Here is an 18,005-nt window from a genome sequence, read left to right on the forward strand (position 1 = left end):
TACAGCAACATATCTAACACTTCTAAGAAACTAAGTAGACATTTCTATCTGAGTTAAGTTTTATCAAAACCAAAAGGGACTTACTCTAAAGTGCAAAGCAGAGATGATAAAATGTTTTTAAAGGTTTGGCTTTATAATTGTGTATATGTTTAATTGGTTAGAAGGTACATAAAACTGCACTTTAATAAAGCAAAATCAAGTCATTAGTAATGTAGTAAAGAATAGTTAACCCATTCCATACCCTCACCACTCTCTGTGTAAAGAATAGGTAACCCATTCCATACCCTCACCACTCTCTGTGTAAAGAATAGGTAACCCATTTCATACCTTCACCACTCTGTGTAAAGAGTCTTCTAACCCTGGTACTAACTCAGGCTCCACTTAATTTCCAACTATGCCCTCTTTCGTTGCTCTTAAAATATTGGCTAGGGTTAACTGTGTCAACTCTTAAGATTTTAAAGACTTCCATCAATTCTGCTTTGTTCTAAACTAAATAAATTCAGTTCCTTCAACCTTTCTTTTTTTAACTCATTCCTTCAAGTCCTGGGATTAGTCGGGTTGCTCTTTGTTGAGCTCTCTTCAAAGCCAGAATGGCCTTTTGATAATGTGTAGCAGGCAGTGTTGTGTGATATGCTGCTGTTACTGATTCTGCCCTCTGTTGGTGAGATGAGATGAGGTTAAAAGCAATCTCTCAATAGTAAAATATTTAGAAAATGAATGATTTTGAGTTTAGTGATGCTTTTCCAATAACCAGAAACCCTTAAATAACTGTTGTTTTGTGCTGCTCACTTATGTGAAATCTTGAGTACCAGCATTACCTGGGATAGGAATTATTTTTATTTTTATTTTTTATTGTGCGAATTGCACTTATTGTATTTATTTATTTCACTTTATTTGAAGTTTGTAAATATGTTCACTATTTTGATTGCACTTTATTATTTAATTTTCTTTTTTCATTTATGTACCTAAACTTGAAGTATAATTAACAACTTGGCTATACAATTATTTACCTGCTTTTATGGTCCATTCTGTGATTGATTAGGTATAACGTGTACCCTCCCTATAAATGTTATAAATGTTACAGTGCTACACCTATATATATATATATTTTTTTTTTAAAGTTTCCATTCACAGAAAAATATATAACAGCTGCTTAACAAGAGAAACTGAATGACAAGCATTCATTTTTAGCTTGTTCTAAAATTGTATAACCTTTGTGTAAATGTTAAGATGTAAAGTCCTGTATATATAGCTTATGGACCTTGTGGTGTTATTATTATTTAAACTTGATTCTTTGTTGTTCCACTGTATTTTTACATTGCTATTTGTAATGTACTTTAAGATGCTCACCATGAAAAGGCATCCTGTAAAATAGAGAATGATTGAAAATGATTGATTGATTGACTGTCTGTGCAGGAGCCCTCTTGCAGGACATCCCTACAGGCATTTTTGCAGGAAAATTTCTGCAGGATATTTTACTTCATGTAGGAAAGTCCTTGCAGGACATTTTGCTCTGTGCAGGAAAATCCCCCAGCAAATTGGCCTCAATATCCCATGGGATTTTCTGCACGATTCCTGTATAGAATTCCTGCAGGACTTTGTGTAGTGCTAGAATGATATTTCTTAAGTTAATGTAGCTCTAGCACAACTTTTGTAAGACTTTTTTGTAGATTTTCTTTTTTTCTTTTGAGAAACTGCAATAGTACTGCATTCAAACTGCAGTAAAGAAACTGCAGGTGTACTGCATTCAAACTGCACTAGAGAAACTGCACTGGTACAGCATTCAATCTGCAGTAGAGGAGCTGCAAAGGTATTGCATTCAAACTTCACTAGAGAAACTAATGGTACGGCATTCAAACTGCAGTAGAGAAACTAATGGTATTGCATTCATACTGCAGTAGAGAAACTGCAGTGGTACTGCATTCACATTGCAGGAAATTAAATCAATGGTAAGGTACTACATTAGCTTAACTGCAATATGACAAATACTGCAGTAGTATTACAGTACAAATGCAAACTGAGGTAGTACTGTTTCCAAAAGTCTGCCTTTGTACTGGACAACAAAGCATACAACGCTGGTGTTGTTACTTTCATCACACAATAGATCTAAAGGCTTAGTTTGGTACTGCACATTGACCTTGTCATCAAAGGACGAGCTATGGCACCTACTTTAAAAAATATATTAAAAAATCTTGTTATAAAGCCAAAATACAAAACATGATATTGCAATGCTACACTACACAAACAGTATGTGGCAGATCAATAATACCACTGTCAGTAATGTTTCATTGTCAACTGTCTTTTATTTTAAAAATGAACACACTATTGCTGTATATAAACACATGCTATCAATCAATGTGAATTTCTAAAGCAATGATGATGCTGAAATTGTAATAGAAACGCTCTCTCACTATTTGTGTGACTTTTAGACTTTCCTGCAGAATACTTGCAATGTCCAAGTCTGGGAACAGACAGAATTGCTACAGATTGGCTGATCTTGTCACAACATGTAAAGGTCTCTTCAATATAACTTCCTTCTAGGTTTTTCTTTTGGCAATGAAAGAGGCTATTAATTGAGTGCTGGCTTTTTGGTGTTTTTGTGATCTTTCGTGCTTACCATAAACATCATTCTTGCTCCCATGTCCCACCGTTAACATAAATCAGTCCTGCACAGTTTACAGAAAGTATGCCTTTTCCCAAAATTGTTTAGGATGTGAGAACATATTACATATGTAATTAACATGCGGGACATTCCCCCTCACTTTTTCAACTATGGGAAACATCCCCTTCACATTGTAGGTGTACTGAAAATTTCATTTCAAGACAGTTTATTGGTATAATCACCAGTCAGTATAGAAGTCAATGGGAAGAAAAATGGATTGGACCCAGGATCACTGGAGCCAGATCATGAGATGGTGTTTTACTACGCAGATCTGTAATGTTGATTGATCCTGGAGCTGCTCACACCTCAACTAGGAAAACTGACCAATGAGGCATGTAGTTTAAAGACCCCAGCAGACATGATTTCCATTACATGAGAGTAGATGTTGAACTAAACTAGATGTTGAACATGTTGATTTGAACTGGGCTCTCGCCAAGATAAGCACCAACAAAGACGCAGCTTTGCAGTAAACTAATGTGATCCATCTGCATCTCCGTCCATTTGCACTGTTTTCCATCTGATGATGTAGATATCCTTCTGTCTGGTGACATCACAGTAATGTAAAGTAAACTCACTCTTGATCACATTTTACTAAACATTTGTTAACTAACAAATAAACAATTACCATAACAAAAATTACCATCTAGTCCATTTTTTTACCTTTAGCTCTGCCCCTTATGCAGATCAGGGTACCTGAGCTTACACACATCCCATTGGTCCTCAGCCGCACACTAGGACCAATGGGCACAGACAGACAGCAACCAATTACAGGGGAGACACAGAATGCACACACGTATGTGAGAGGTGTACAAATCAAGACGGTTGAGCATTATCTATTAAAATGTGAGAAATTTGAAGAACAAAGAATGAACTTGAAGAGGAAGTTGGTGAACATGGAGATAATAATAATCTTTTTGTAGTGCCTTTCATAGTGGACCACCATCACAAATCACTTTACAAGATACGAGACTAGGGTGTGTGAGCTATGCATCAGTTGCAGAGTCACTTACAACAACGTCTCACCCAAAAGATGGATCACAAGGAGGTTAAGTGACTTGTTCAGGGTCACACAATTAGTCAGTGGCTGAGCTGGGATTTAAATGGGGACCTCCTGGTTACAACCATACAGCCTCCTATATATTGTAGAGTGCATCATCTCCATTGTGGTAAAAGGGGAAACAGGATTAGGGACCTGTCTGCTCCTGGGGTGGTTCTACATGACAATTTATTCCTTAAGGTAGGTGGAAGTCGGTCATATAGGAAGGGTGCTGAGCTATGGCACCCAGGTTCAATGACTCGGATGGGAGAAAGCGTGGCATCCAAGGATTGGAGGAGCGGATTTGCTCTCTAACCTAGGGGTCATGAGCGAGGGTATAAATAGGGGGCACAGTGTAAGTGATCTTTTCCTTTTGTAAATGGTTGGAGATAACCTTGAAAGGCGTAAAAATTGCTGAGAACCGTGAGTGATTGTTTTTTTTTTAAAGTGCCCGCTGTAACTGCTGTATGTCTTTGTAAACTATCAGTTACATGATCTGGAGCTGGAGTACAAGCCAGCTTTAACCTGGACATCACTTTTCACCCCTGCATTTCATGCAAAACTGTAATCACCACAAGCACCTAATTTCACTCACTGTCTTGTGTTTGTGTTTTGTGTTTAGTGTGGGTGTTTGGAAAACCTGGACTTTTGGTTACGGGTCAAACCCGGGGATTACAGTTACGAGTGCTACACGCCGCTGGTCTTTGTTATCATTATCAATAAACACCCCAGGCACCAGAAAGTAATTGTCTGTGTGTTTGTACTGCACTGCACGCACCACTTTGCCACAGGGTCCATTGGGTGTTTTTCGTGGGTTTAATATGGGATTATGATAGGAGATTGACCCAATAAATACTTCTTTGTACATGAACAATGTGGTCAGAGTGCCTCTGTGGGGTCAGTTGATGGGGAACGCTACAATATGAACTAAGCATAAGTAGCTTGTTGGGAAAAGGGAATGATGAAGGGAGACGAGAAAAAAATGAATTAAAGAAACAGGAAAAATAGGAATTTTATAGATGACAAATTAAGATATTATAGAGAAAATTCTCATCCCTCTCATTAAATCTGCATTATTCCACACTCACTCTAGCGCTCAACGCTGCCTCAGGGGCTGGTTCTACTAAAGGGATCTGATTCTGGAGCCACGCTCTGATCTGAGCAGCGCTTCGGGGCTCTTTGAAGACTAAAGTAATTACTTAAGCAACAGAATAGGGCAGCACGGTGGCATGGTGGTTAGCGCTGCTGCTTCACAGCGCCAGGTGCATCTTCTCCCCGTGTCTGCGTGGGTTTTCTCCGGGTACTCCGGTTTCCTCCCACAGTCTAAAGACATGCTATTCAGGTTGATTGGTCATTCTAAATTGCTCTCTCTGTGTGTGGTGCCCTGTGATGGACTGGTGTCCAGTCCAGGGTGTAGGCCTGTGTCTGCTGGGTTAGACTCTGGCTCACCATGACTCTGTAAAAGATTAAGCGGTTAATGATAATGGATGGAAAAGCAACTGAATAATATTGCAATTTGCCACACTCACCCCTCATGACAACACTATTGTTTTGAATGATTGCCTCAGGAATGTTTGGGTATTTTAATTACTAGGGATGCAATGTTTTGTTATATTTGTTTGTAACATATATTTTATTATTTTAGATAGTATAATCACATACACGCCCCAGCTGCAGAAACTGCCCCCACCCACGCTTTTTAAACCAAAGTTACGCCGCTGTTGAGAATATGCTGTTGTCCAACCGGGACGCAATGCCATCGTAGCTGACCAAGCATGTGAACTCGCCTATTGAATATATGCCTGCCACAGGGCTCCCCTGGATCCCAAACCCACAGATCGTACATGACTTCTGAAGAAATTAAAGGTTTGCTGTTTTTAGCAAAATATGGGTTCAGCTTCCTACAGTGGTTCTGGAACAATTTCTATAGTGGGGGTTCTGAAAGTCATTGAGCAAAACTGTAACTCCTCCGCACCTCCAGCACACCTGGCTTCCTGTGTCCCGGTTTATTTATTGTGAGTAAATATCAATCAATCAATCAAGCAATCTTTATTTTATATAGCGCCTTTCATAGTGGACCACCATCACAAAGTGCTTTACAAGATACAGTAACAACAAAAAAATCCTTAATACTTTAAATACAGAGAAATGCATAATGCACGAGAGTAACGTATCAGTGCAAAGCCTAGTAATAAACTAGCAAGCTGATACATCTGAACATGGTTGTTTCCTCTTTGTCAAACCCTCGAAGTAAAAGGAAATTATGTTTTCGTTAAAAAAAAAAAAAAAAATCGTAAAATACAGACACTCCCTAAATTGACAGTTCTCTCTCTCTCTCTCTCTCTCTCTCTCGCAAGGCGCGCTTCACTGCGCTTGCTCGTTTTGCAGAGCATCGCTTCCCGAGCATGTATTTGGATGCCATTTGTTCACCGTGTTTCAGTGGGTTTGTGTGGTGTTTGTACTGTTACGTTGTTTTCTCTGTGATAGCTCTGTTGGTTTAATCAGTTTGTAAGCAGGAAAATAATGAAAAGAGTGGCAAATTATTCTGAGAGGACAGCAAAAAAACACCACAATAAACGGTAAGGACACGGTTTTTATTAATATTATTTGTTTTAGTGATACAGTCAGGAGCTTCGTAATTAAATATTGTAATGCGCGTGCATTGGTATTCTTTGCAATAATAGCGTATAATAATAGCTTTGGATATAGCGTAGCTTGATATCCATATCCCCATTAAATTAAAACATGTTTGTTTTTGGTCTACACACGTTCTGTGACAAACTAATGCTCAGAGCAGCAGCCCTCAGGTTAGTTAGCCTGAAGGGCTCATGTTTCCAGTTGTATAACAATAAAATCACCTTGCTGTGACACGAACTAAACTCGTCGATTGTGATTCGTTATATTAACAGAAAAATGAAAATCTGATTTCCTATCTAGATTATTTAAATAGAAGCATAACTAAAGTAGTCGTCTGTGGAATTGATCGAACCGTAGCGTAGCAGTCGCACACTTAACTGTAGCATTTCCCCCCCATGGGACAGCAAAACTTAATATTCAAATTCACATTACTGATAAGAAAACAATTATCATTTTAAACTGCATGGATTATTCATGCTAAAATATCATGTGCATACTAATAAGGGAACATATCTGGTATAGTTAAATAAATAAATCGTACTACATGTAGACTTCCTATTTCAGTTTTATGGAAAGCGGACAAAAAATAAGTAACTGTACCGTTCAGTTTGACTGTGACCTGATTGGACTGGCTTATTGTGGTCATGTCAACATGTTTCTGCATGATTAAAAACCAAACGCTTTGAGATATTGCTTCTTAGTCACAGTATAATTGTGCACAATACAATGTGTTGTGCGATTATCTTGATGACGTGCCATCGTGCATGTAGTAAAATGAACCCTTTTGCAACAGATCAATGTTTTGTGCACAGACGCCCCTATTATTATTTCAGAATCGGATGCGTGTGTGCCTGATTTTGACTAAGTAGTGTAACCCTAAATTGTGAATTAATTACATTTATTTAAACGGTCAGTAATGCTAAATTTAGACATACTAAAATAACATAGAATATATTGAAAAAAGTACAATTTATTTGAGCAGTATTGCATGTAATATGGATCTGAACTATGGCTGTGATACTGCTATTTCTATATACTAGTTGTTATATAAGAATATATTTAAGAATATTTCTATATGGAACATGGTTTGATAGATTTCTTTGCTACAGTAAAACAGTCTTATGTATTTTTTTGGCTCTGCAGAATTGTAGTGACTTCAAGTCAAAAGATCTGCTGGCATGCAGTGATTAAGCAGTGTGATTAAACAGTGCCTTTATCTGCACCTGGAGTTTAGTGATACTGAAGTCAGTGACAACATTGCTGCAGTACTTTATGAAGGGCTCTACACTAACTTTTTTTCCCAGTTGCCCAGCAGGGCAACCAAACAAAAAAAATCCAGGTTGCCTGGAAAAAAAATAAAATTGCTTTTTTATTTTTTAACCTAGCAGGCATCCTTATCCAGGCCAACGAACATTGAAAATTTCATTGTGATATACAGCATATCTTTCATCACGTCTGTTGTTCACTTGCAAATTAACAGTCAGAATATTTCGTGAATGGGAGTTCTGATTTTGCCACGAAGTACGCTGTATTAAAAAGTTTAGTGACTCGAGCCAATAGCTCCTTGTCCATTTCTTATAAGATGATCGGGGATCGTTTAGGGCTTAGCCCTGGACACTCTCAGAGAAATGACCTTCTTTGCTCTTGCACACTCATGATGATGTTTAGAGGCATGGAGTTTTTTGACTTTTTGCTTTCTAAAATTTTCGGCCCTGATCAAGAAAGGTCTCTGCCAATGTAGGATTGCCGACACATGTTGCAGAACATTTTGTCATCATCCTCATTGTACTCAAGCCACGAAAACTCCTCTTTCCACTTAACCTGGAATTTGCGTTACCGTTTCTCCTCATACGAAATCGCCACGTCCCCTTTACTGGCAGCCTGTGGCACAGCAGAGACTGGTGATGTCTAGGGGATACAGTCCTCTTGATCGTCGCTTTCCTTTGTTTTTTTGGAAAGGGTGAATCCAAATTGAAAAAGCCTCTTCTGACTCCTTTTTTTTTTTTTTTTTTTTTGTTACATACTTTGCTATACTGGGGTGAGCCGGACATCTTATACAGATAATGGGGTACCAGGAGTAATTTTATCATTTCAGTAATATACTTCATTGAAGGTAGGTCTGAAATCCAGGATGGATGCCGGGCTAGTGTAAGTTTCAAAAAGATCTGCAGACTGTTCTCAAATTGTGAGAGCCTGTCAGAGAGCAGTTAAAGTGCTGATAGCTAACAAAATAATTCCATCAACTATACCTGTTGTGCAGTTCTGTTTTCTAAATATATCTCAGAAGTGCAGTTTTGAAAGAAACATGTACTTTGACTTTCCAAAATGATATCTGGTACTTGGATAAAGTGTTGTTTCTGTGTGTTATTTAGGCTTTTACTTCCTTCACTTGGAGATTGAAATTGTCCCCATACCGAAGTGCACTAGGATTTATGAAAGCATTTTGTTCGGGAGATCCTCTTGTAAGATGATTTTCATATGGTGTGTTCACAAGGAGGGAGTTGGTTGTTTATGACTGTAGTGAGGTACAAGGAGCCAGAATGATGAAAGATTCAGTTCAAGTTGTTTCATTTATCTAGCCTGAAACAAGGAAGAATGGGGACATAACCGAAGTCTTTACAATCTTAAAGGAATTGGCATAGTTAACCCTAACCAATACTTTAACAACAGTAGAGAACCCATGACCAGAGGACACAGTTGGAAATAAAGTGGATATAGACTTAGGAAAGTGGGAAGGAGACTTCTTCACATAGAGTGGTGAGTGTATGGCTACTTAGTTATGTTGTTGAAGTAGAAACACTTGGATCCTTTAAGACCCAACTTGACACATTTCTGAGATCAGTCAGCTAATAGGAACAGGACGAGCTTAAATGTTCATAAATGTTTTTACGTTCTGTTGCCTGCTACAGTGAAACCTTCCTATTATGACCAGTCAAGGGACCAACAAAATATCCATTACAGAAGGGTGTCCTTGCTACTGAAGTTACATGGTCGAAACATTGGTCAAGGACTTTTACTAACATTTTATTTGTTCTTCTGTGCAAACTGTTTATTTATTTGTTTTTTAAATATCTAAATCAAATGCCCAAACCATGTTTCATCTGAGTTTTCTTATAGAGAGAAGCAGTGGTTTACATTGCTGATGCATGGGGCCTTCATACAGAATAACGGGTAGCTTTAATATTGAAGGTTGCTATACAGCTGGCGTTGCTTAATTGGGAGGCATTTGAGACAACCTTAGTCACACTGTTTTATTTAAAATGAAAAGAAAAATAATGAAATCACATCACATTATGATTAAATGTTAAATAAATCACTTAAAATGAGTCAATTGCTTTTTTTGTTCCTAAACAAAATTCAATGTTTTTTATTTCTACATGAAATGAAAAATACTTAAATCACGTCTTATCACAAGGCAAGGCACCTGCGATGTTGACACAGCAACTTTCTTTGCAGAAGCAGCCTGAGAAACTACAGGAGACTCCAGCTCCTTCAGGAGGTCAATGTGGTTTACTCAATTTACACAAGTCACAGTCTAATTACATACTCGCTGCACTGTGCTAAGCAAACCTGTCTTGCTCTGAAAAGTGATTTCCGTTCATCATTTGAAAATACTGTCTGAAATTAAATTACATCAATAGCATTGGGAAGAAGTCTATCTGAGTTTTAGCCCATTTAAGCAGAAATTTTGATTATCAGTATCCTGATTTAGACGGCGCTGACTGTTCTGTGAATAGGAGCCACCTCACCTCAGACGTACAGCTTTTAGTGGTAAGCCTGAGTACCAGGTGGGGAGAGGTTCCCTGCGTGGGCTTGAAAATGTCCCCCAAATCTGTTATGATGATGAAACGGCACAGGACCGCAGTAGTACAGCATTGGTGGTAATGCAGTCTTTTTGCTATTTTGCTACATTTCTCATTGTTCAAATTGTGGTAAAATTTCAGTTTTTATTATTAAAATACCACCTCCAAGTCATCACAGGGTGAAATTATTGTAAAAAAATAAATGAGATGCGATGGTGGGTATTTGGTGAAATGTCTTACACCTTTCTATATGTTTGTTCTGACAAAAGTTCTCAATTATAAATACAGTATTTACATGTATAATTCCCATGAGCAGTTAGTTTACAGTGTTTATTAGCTGCGTAATGGCAATTTATACTCCCGCTTGTACTGCTCCCCTCTTTTTCAAACCTATGAATATGTAATGTTACCATTTTATTCAACGTCATAATACATGTTAATAGTAAAGCAATTTTTTCTGTGAAAAGTTACAGTTAAAATAAAGTATGAGTTCACTCTGTCTGAAATAATAAATAAAAAAAGAACTTTCCCTAAATTAGTACAAATATTTAATAATAAAAAAAAAACATCACTCAGAACGAGAGGCATATGTTTACATTTTTCCAATAAACAAATAGACATGTTTGTTTTAAAACAGGGCTGGGTATAAGATATGCTCTTTATAGCCCACAATAATGCTCACCCAGGCTCCCCCCGACCTAGCGTCCGAAAGGTTTGTAGTCTGTACCCCGAAGATTTTGGACATTCTGCTACCCATATATGTTTGTGTGTGTCTATGTATATATATATATATATATATATATATATATATATATATATATATATATATATATATATATATATATATATATATATATATATATATATATATATTATAATTTGTGGCAGAAAAGGGGGAGGAAAGGTACGGTTCAGGACTACATCCCCCAGAATGCCATAGGGTTGGTATTAACCAGGATTGGAATCACCTGGCTCTAGTTTAACGAGGGACATCTGTCTGGGATTAAGCAGGTGTGTAAAATAGCAGGTCTGACTCTTGATAGGGAGGTCTGTGTTAAGACTAAGGCCTGGAGGAAGCCCTTTGGAGAAAGGCTGATATGGAAAGGTATTGTGATACTGGTAAACGGCCTAGCCATCTGTTTTTTCGTAGCTAGGACTTGAGAAGCTTAGTTAAGCGCTCCTTGGTGGAGTTAGGCTTTTGTTTTTGTGTACTGGAGATAAACATGCAGGCACATGTGTACATCCTATCTGTCCAAGTATTTCATTTACAGTTAAAGACAGTGTTAAAGATCCCGAAGCGTGGCAAAGCAACCACATTTTGCCACACTATATATAAATAAAATCACATGTTTAAATTATCTTATTTTCTAACCTGGCTTTTTATACATGTTTTGGTCAGGTGACAGTAGAAAGAATGCAATGAATTGTTATGATCAGCAATAAATACACCCAATATTTAACTTTCAAATGATGATTGTGTTATTATATGAACACTGCTTCAGAGTTGCTGTGGTATCAATTTGACAGTACAGATTTGCGTGTCCTCTGTTTAATCCTAGCAACAAATGGCTCTTTTATGGTAGAAAATAATGTTCAGTATCTAAACCTTTTTTTCTACCCAGTTATTTCAGCTGTTCAATGTTACTTAGATCACTGTTTACTATGATCTAATGTCTTCTTTGAAATTTGCTTGGAGAAAAACGTAAAATGAATTTTAAATTCAGTATGAGAAATGGACCACTGTTACGATTGATCAGAATTCCAGTACATGCTGTCTCGTAAAAATATGCCTTGTGATTTTATATTACGTTTAATACACTGCATTTAGGGTGTCTCTTATTGTAGCACAAATCATTGTGCATAGTTTGAGCAGCCAGAGAGCCCTGCTAAAGATGACTTTTTAAAGATCTGTTATTTATTTATTTATTTTTAAAACCACATCCTTAATTATAGCTACCTTGGCTTAAGCCCTTGTTCCACATTTTTTTTTTTGTTTTACTTTTTCACTGTTGATGCAATATAATAGCGATATTTTACGGATACTCAAATGTCCTTGCTTTAATTTCACATTATTCACATTGTCCAATTCACTTCTTATCAAGTGCCCGGGTTCTGCAGTTTAATCCATTAAGCGCGGCTCTCTGCACACCCAGAGACACTTCCCCTTGTTTTGAGCATAGTGCCGTACACTCTACATTTGGGTGTCTGCAAGAAAATAAAATGACCTTACATAAGAATCAAAGAGAAAGCTGTGTGGCCAAACCCTAGTAGCTGACTGATCTAAAAACATCAGTCAGGTCGTAAAGAATCCCATTGATTCAGCATCAAATTCTAAATGAAATGTTTAGTAGTTATGGAAGAATTTTAAGGATGTAAATTGTAAAGGAACAGAGAGTTCAAATTAGTGAACAGGACTAAGCAGAAAACAACTGCCAATAGCCTCCCCTAGGATATAACGGCACCTCATTATTTTGCTCATTGCTAAAACATGTGTTGCTTAGTAAAGAATTCTTCAAGACAAACTTGAGCTATCCACATTAGCTCAGTAACCAAGAAGCTAAACTATGCAAGCGCTGTAGTGCGCAATGTGTTTGCATTTCTGCACCGAAGTGGAAAATGTCAGTGGTTTAAGTGATGGTTACTACTTCCTGTTGCATTGTCAGCCAGGCAATAATGAAATTTCACAGTGTGGACTGAAATTTTCATTACAACACTCCCTTCCAGTGAGGGCCATTTGGGGCATTTGTTGTTAGTGCAATAGCTAGGCCTTCTGATTTTTGGTTTTAACTGATAAAAACCAATAAAACACCCCTGTTACAAAAAAGTGTAATCTGAAATAGTCTTGGTTCATGTTGACTTCACCCCTTTCCCATTTAAATAAAACCCAAATCCTACTACAATTTAAAACAAAACAAAAACAAACCTCCTTTCCCAGTGTAGTTCGGTAATATCTGTCCTTCCTGACTCGTATCTATCATTGAATCAATCTGAATACTTTAAACCCACCCCAACCTGTGAGTGGCAGCAAATTACTATATTTCCATGGGTGGAAAGTTTTCCATCTGTAGATGAAATTCCTTCACAGGTCCATTCCTATGATTTGTGTAAAATGGCAAAAAAAAAAAAAAAAAAAAAAAATATATATATATATATATATATATATATATATATATATATATATATATATATATATATATATATATATATATATATATATATATATGTATATGTGTGTGTGTGTGTGTGTGTGTGTGTGTGTATATATATATATACACACACACACACATATACATCTATATATAGATATATATATTACAATTTAATGTTTGCCTTATATGTGCCGGATGGGACACGGCTACCCTCCGCAGATACTTTACTTTGTTCAATGTCAATTTGTTCTCTTTTGAGAACAAACATTACATACATACACACACACACACACACACACATATATATATATATATATATATATATATATATATATATATATATATATATGTATATGTGTGTTTATATATATATATATATATATATATATATATATATATATATATATATATATATATATATATATATATATGTGTGTGTGTATTATGTATATACCACACACCCATTTATACATTTGTTTAACTGTACAAATTTTCATTTCAAATAACGCCTCCCATCGGGCACAGGTAGCCCGCAAACTATATTTTTATATAAAATGTATATACATACATATATGTGTATATGTGTATGTAAAATGTGTGTGTATATATATATATATATATATATATATACACACACACACATATATACGTGTGTGTGTGTGTGTGTGTGTATATGTAATATTTTGTTTTCTCTTGTTTAACTAACTTGTTTCAGGCCATAGGCGCCTCCCATCGGGCACAGGGGGAGGCAAACTATATTTTGTGTCCTATACTTTTTTGCTCCATACACGCACATTGTTTTTCTGTGTTTTGTTATGGTTTTGCCTTAACACAGTTTAACATGTAATAAAAAAAAGAAAGTACTGCGTTATTTACCACACGTTAGCAGCGGTAGTGGCGGTTAGCAGAGGATGCTGGGCAGTTGGTGGAGACTACAAAAAATATTAATTAAATATAGACTAGGTAGTTGTTAGTTTTTAGTTTGTTTTTATTCTTTATTCATGAAATATATGGATTGAAATAATGGCAAGAGAGAACCAGACAGATAATAAGGAAGTCGGTAGGTTCATGTTGCTGTGGGGACGGGAATGGGTTTAGTTCAACATCAACTCTAAATATAATGTACTGTTATTAAGCACTGGTAATCTGAGGCAGCTGTATTTCAAAATAAAGAAGCCTGTTTTTACTTTAGTGAAGTAGGCTATAATGTTTTTTTTTCATTACAAACTTTTCTTTATTGAAATCGTTTTTCTTTATTGAAATAATTATTCATCATTCATATTAAAGCTTGTACTTATTCAATCAAATATTCTTACAGTAGGAATTTGCCTGCATCGTTTAAGACGTTGTTCAAGTCAGGTAAGCTTACTTGTGTATAAAAAATGACAATAGCCAGTGTAGTCTTACTTTAAATGCGACGTTCCTGAAATCGTAGGATAATTCTTATGTTGCTTATATTACACTTCCTGTCATTCTGTGCTCTGTCAGCCCTTGTTAAAGATATATCATAATGTACCCAATCCGGAGCAAGTGCAAAACTTGCTAAAATATAAATATTTTAAAACTAGCAAGAAATGACTTGGTTGCTATAACAACAATTAAGTCTTTGTATTTGTATATAGTAAACCAGTGTTTCTGACATGGCAAGTATTTTGAACGGCCTTAAATTAGGGAAATCTTACCTTCAAAAGAACAGTACTTGCTTTTCTTTGTTTAATACTTTCCTTTTTAAGCTGCCTGTGGGGTTTCAAGGTGCAGCACTGTGCAGAGATGCCATTGGTACTGGTTGTGCCATTTGGTGCTACATGTGTTTGTAATTAATGCACGCTCAGTAAGTACATATTGAACATTTCGTGCTGAAACACCTGCCCAATCTTGTTGGTTTGTAATTACTAAAACCGTAACTTCACAAGAGCAAAGTTTGCTTGGTTTCTTAGAGCTTCTTAATTGTAAATGTAAATAAATGTGCCTCTCTCTGAGCTCGGCAGTTAGTCCTTCAGTTTGCCACCTACTTTTTAACAAAGTTAAGTGCCTATGATTGAGACACAAAATTATTGGATTATTGCTTCTGACATTGATTAAAACACTGAATTCTTCTACTGCATTTAAAATGAAACACTCACTTATAGGTACCGAAACATTACCGAATAAGAAAGTTTACTTGTCCAGAGCTTAAGTATACTCAGAGTGAGTATAATAAAGATTTTAGCAGTGAACACAATCCATCAATTTGTGAATAACAGGGGCGGATTTAGCCTTGTAGTTTGACTGGCTCACAATATTCTTCAAGATACAAAAGGCTTCCTGTGACGACTCCTCGTCTCAACAAATAACAAACTTTAAGGAATTGTTCCTTTCAGTGCAGTTTGGAACACATTTGCTAGTAAATGCAAGTCACATACTAAGAGTACAATGATATAAACAATACTTGGGAGTTATTCAAATATAAAAATAGATTGCCTTTTTTCCCCCCAATCTTTCTTTATAAGTGGAATTCAACTCCTGATGTACAGGTGTTTTACTTTGCATCACAGATAAGAAATCGTTGCCAACTATTACTGCTGCTTTCTGGAATTTTCTTGGTGTTCTTTCAGTTTTGTAACTGCTGAACCCCAGGTTTTTAAAGGATTTGTGCATAACCTGTCAAGTTTCTCTGCATTTTTTATACTGCTTTTCTACTAAAATGCATGCAATATTTACAGTTGGTTCCATCAAATTCTGCACAGACACAATGTTTTTGTATTGTTTATTTGTATGAGATACATGTTTTTTAAAGGGTGTACAACATTTTACAGCAGTGTTTCCTCCTCTAACATCTTGTTCCATGATGGCTAACTGGAACTCCGCTGCAGCACAGCAATCCTGGTTTCACACCGTGAAGGTGTTTTCTTTTGGGGAGGGGAGGGCAACATTTATTTTCCTGCACTACTCTCACTGAAAAAGAAGTACATAAGTTAATACATAAACACATTGCCATGAAATGTACAGTCTACTTTATTTTTAAATAATAATGCTATATTGTATAGGTAACCTGATATTAAGCATTCATTTCTATCATTGTAAAAATGTTTGTCAATCTTCATGTTTTAATAGTTTCACAAATCGATGGATTGCAGTAACTAATATTGCTTCTGTTCAACACTAGTACAAAAGTGTTTTTTTTTTTTTTTAAATATAGTGTTTAAATCTAAAAAAAATATGTAAATATATGGTAAATAGCAACACTAAAATCGAAAGAAAATGCACATTACATTTTTATGCCTGGGAAAGTTTGTCTTCAAATGCTTGTAGAAAGTGAACTTCAATTTTTCTGAAAACATCCCAAGAAGTGCAGGCTTGACCACATGTTTGTGTAGATGCTTCTGCAGTTCAGTTTTCAGAAACTTGTGTGGCTCTCTAGAAATATACCCGGAGTGTGTTTTTAGCAACAGAACGAACATAGGAAAAATACATTTAGTTTAACTGGCAACTGGCAAAGTATAACTGCAAAACTTGTTGTCCTTCACACAAATCTTGTTGTCCTGGGCGTCGGGCGATATGAATTGCAAACCCATGACTGTTGGTAAACTATCAGACCTATCTAGAGAACTTCTTTTCGTTTTGGTTAGGAGAGCACAAAAGGTGAAAGTGGTCATTGTAAATGAAGTTCCCTTAGTGACTCCCTTCCTTGTGTAGTAAGTACAGTACTCTATGAACGTTCATGGTGTGTTCTCTATTTATAATTCTGTGTTTGTCCTGTTGGTAACTTTACCATTCATTTGGAGAAATGGCATGCTGAATGGAGCACTGCTTTAGTTTCACACAAATGTAACTTAATATTGTCTCATGCAGACTTGTGCAACCAGAAGCTTATTGTATACCTTTCCAGTGGAAGGAGGTTAAGATGAGGTTGTATAATACACTGGTGAGACTGTCCTATTCTGGTCAGTGTCCAGTTGGACATTGTGGTCCTGGAGAGGGCTCAAGGAAGAGCAATCAGACTAGTCCCTGGGCAGGAATGAGCTATAAAGATAGGTTGAATGAACTGAATCTTTTAAGCCCAGAACAAAGAAAAATTAGGGGAGACTTGATTTGAAATTAGCTTTAACTAAATACTTTAACTGCAATATGTAGTTACCTACAGTACCCTGCTGTGTGTGGGGGGGGGGGGGGGTGGGGGTAGGCTGCTGTTTTTAAAATGTCTTTACATTTTATTTTTTATTTTTTGGTAGCACACACGTCATTTTTGAAAGCTGGAATGTTGGGGTGTAAGGAATTGGGTGCTACTTCGTCAGTGAGGACTGGAAAGTCATCCTCAGCCATATAATCCTCCGTTGAATTGCTGTATTGTGCAGAACTGTTGACAGGAATCTCAGCCATAAAAGCATTAAGTGCAGCCATTTCTTCTGCCAAAACAGCCTTGTTATTAGATGCTGGAAGAGAATAGCGTGCATGTATAGATGTGTAAATAAATAAAGTATGCAACATGTCAGCTATTTTTAATTATCAGCAAAGCACCACAATGTCAAAAAGTCACAAATAGTAATAATAAAAATAAAATTAAAAAAACGACAAAAAACCTCTGAACTGGAAGTAGCACAGTTAAAGTAACAGACCACAAAACACCCCTGGAGTTCCACCACGATTGAGCAGCTGACCAGATGACATTTATACTGTGCATCCAGCAGAAGTAAATTAAACTAACATTCAAATTACATTGACGAACCATGAATGTTAAA

General features: G+C 36.5%; 1 protein-coding gene across 1 annotated transcript in view; it reads left to right on the forward strand.

The window, feature by feature from the left end:
- The first annotated feature begins 6,094 nt into the window (after positions 1–6,094).
- Positions 6,095–18,005, forward strand: part of LOC121330143 (USP6 N-terminal-like protein) — a 100,225-nt gene continuing 88,314 nt past the window's right edge. Inside the window, exon 1 of the mRNA XM_041276443.1 lies at positions 6,095–6,277. The gene's annotated coding sequence lies outside the window, so the exon portion shown is untranslated. The remainder of the gene's footprint in view (positions 6,278–18,005) is intronic.

Source organism: Polyodon spathula, chromosome 17 (genome assembly GCF_017654505.1).
Source record: "Polyodon spathula isolate WHYD16114869_AA chromosome 17, ASM1765450v1, whole genome shotgun sequence".
NCBI classification, from domain to species: Eukaryota; Metazoa; Chordata; class Actinopteri; order Acipenseriformes; family Polyodontidae; genus Polyodon; species Polyodon spathula.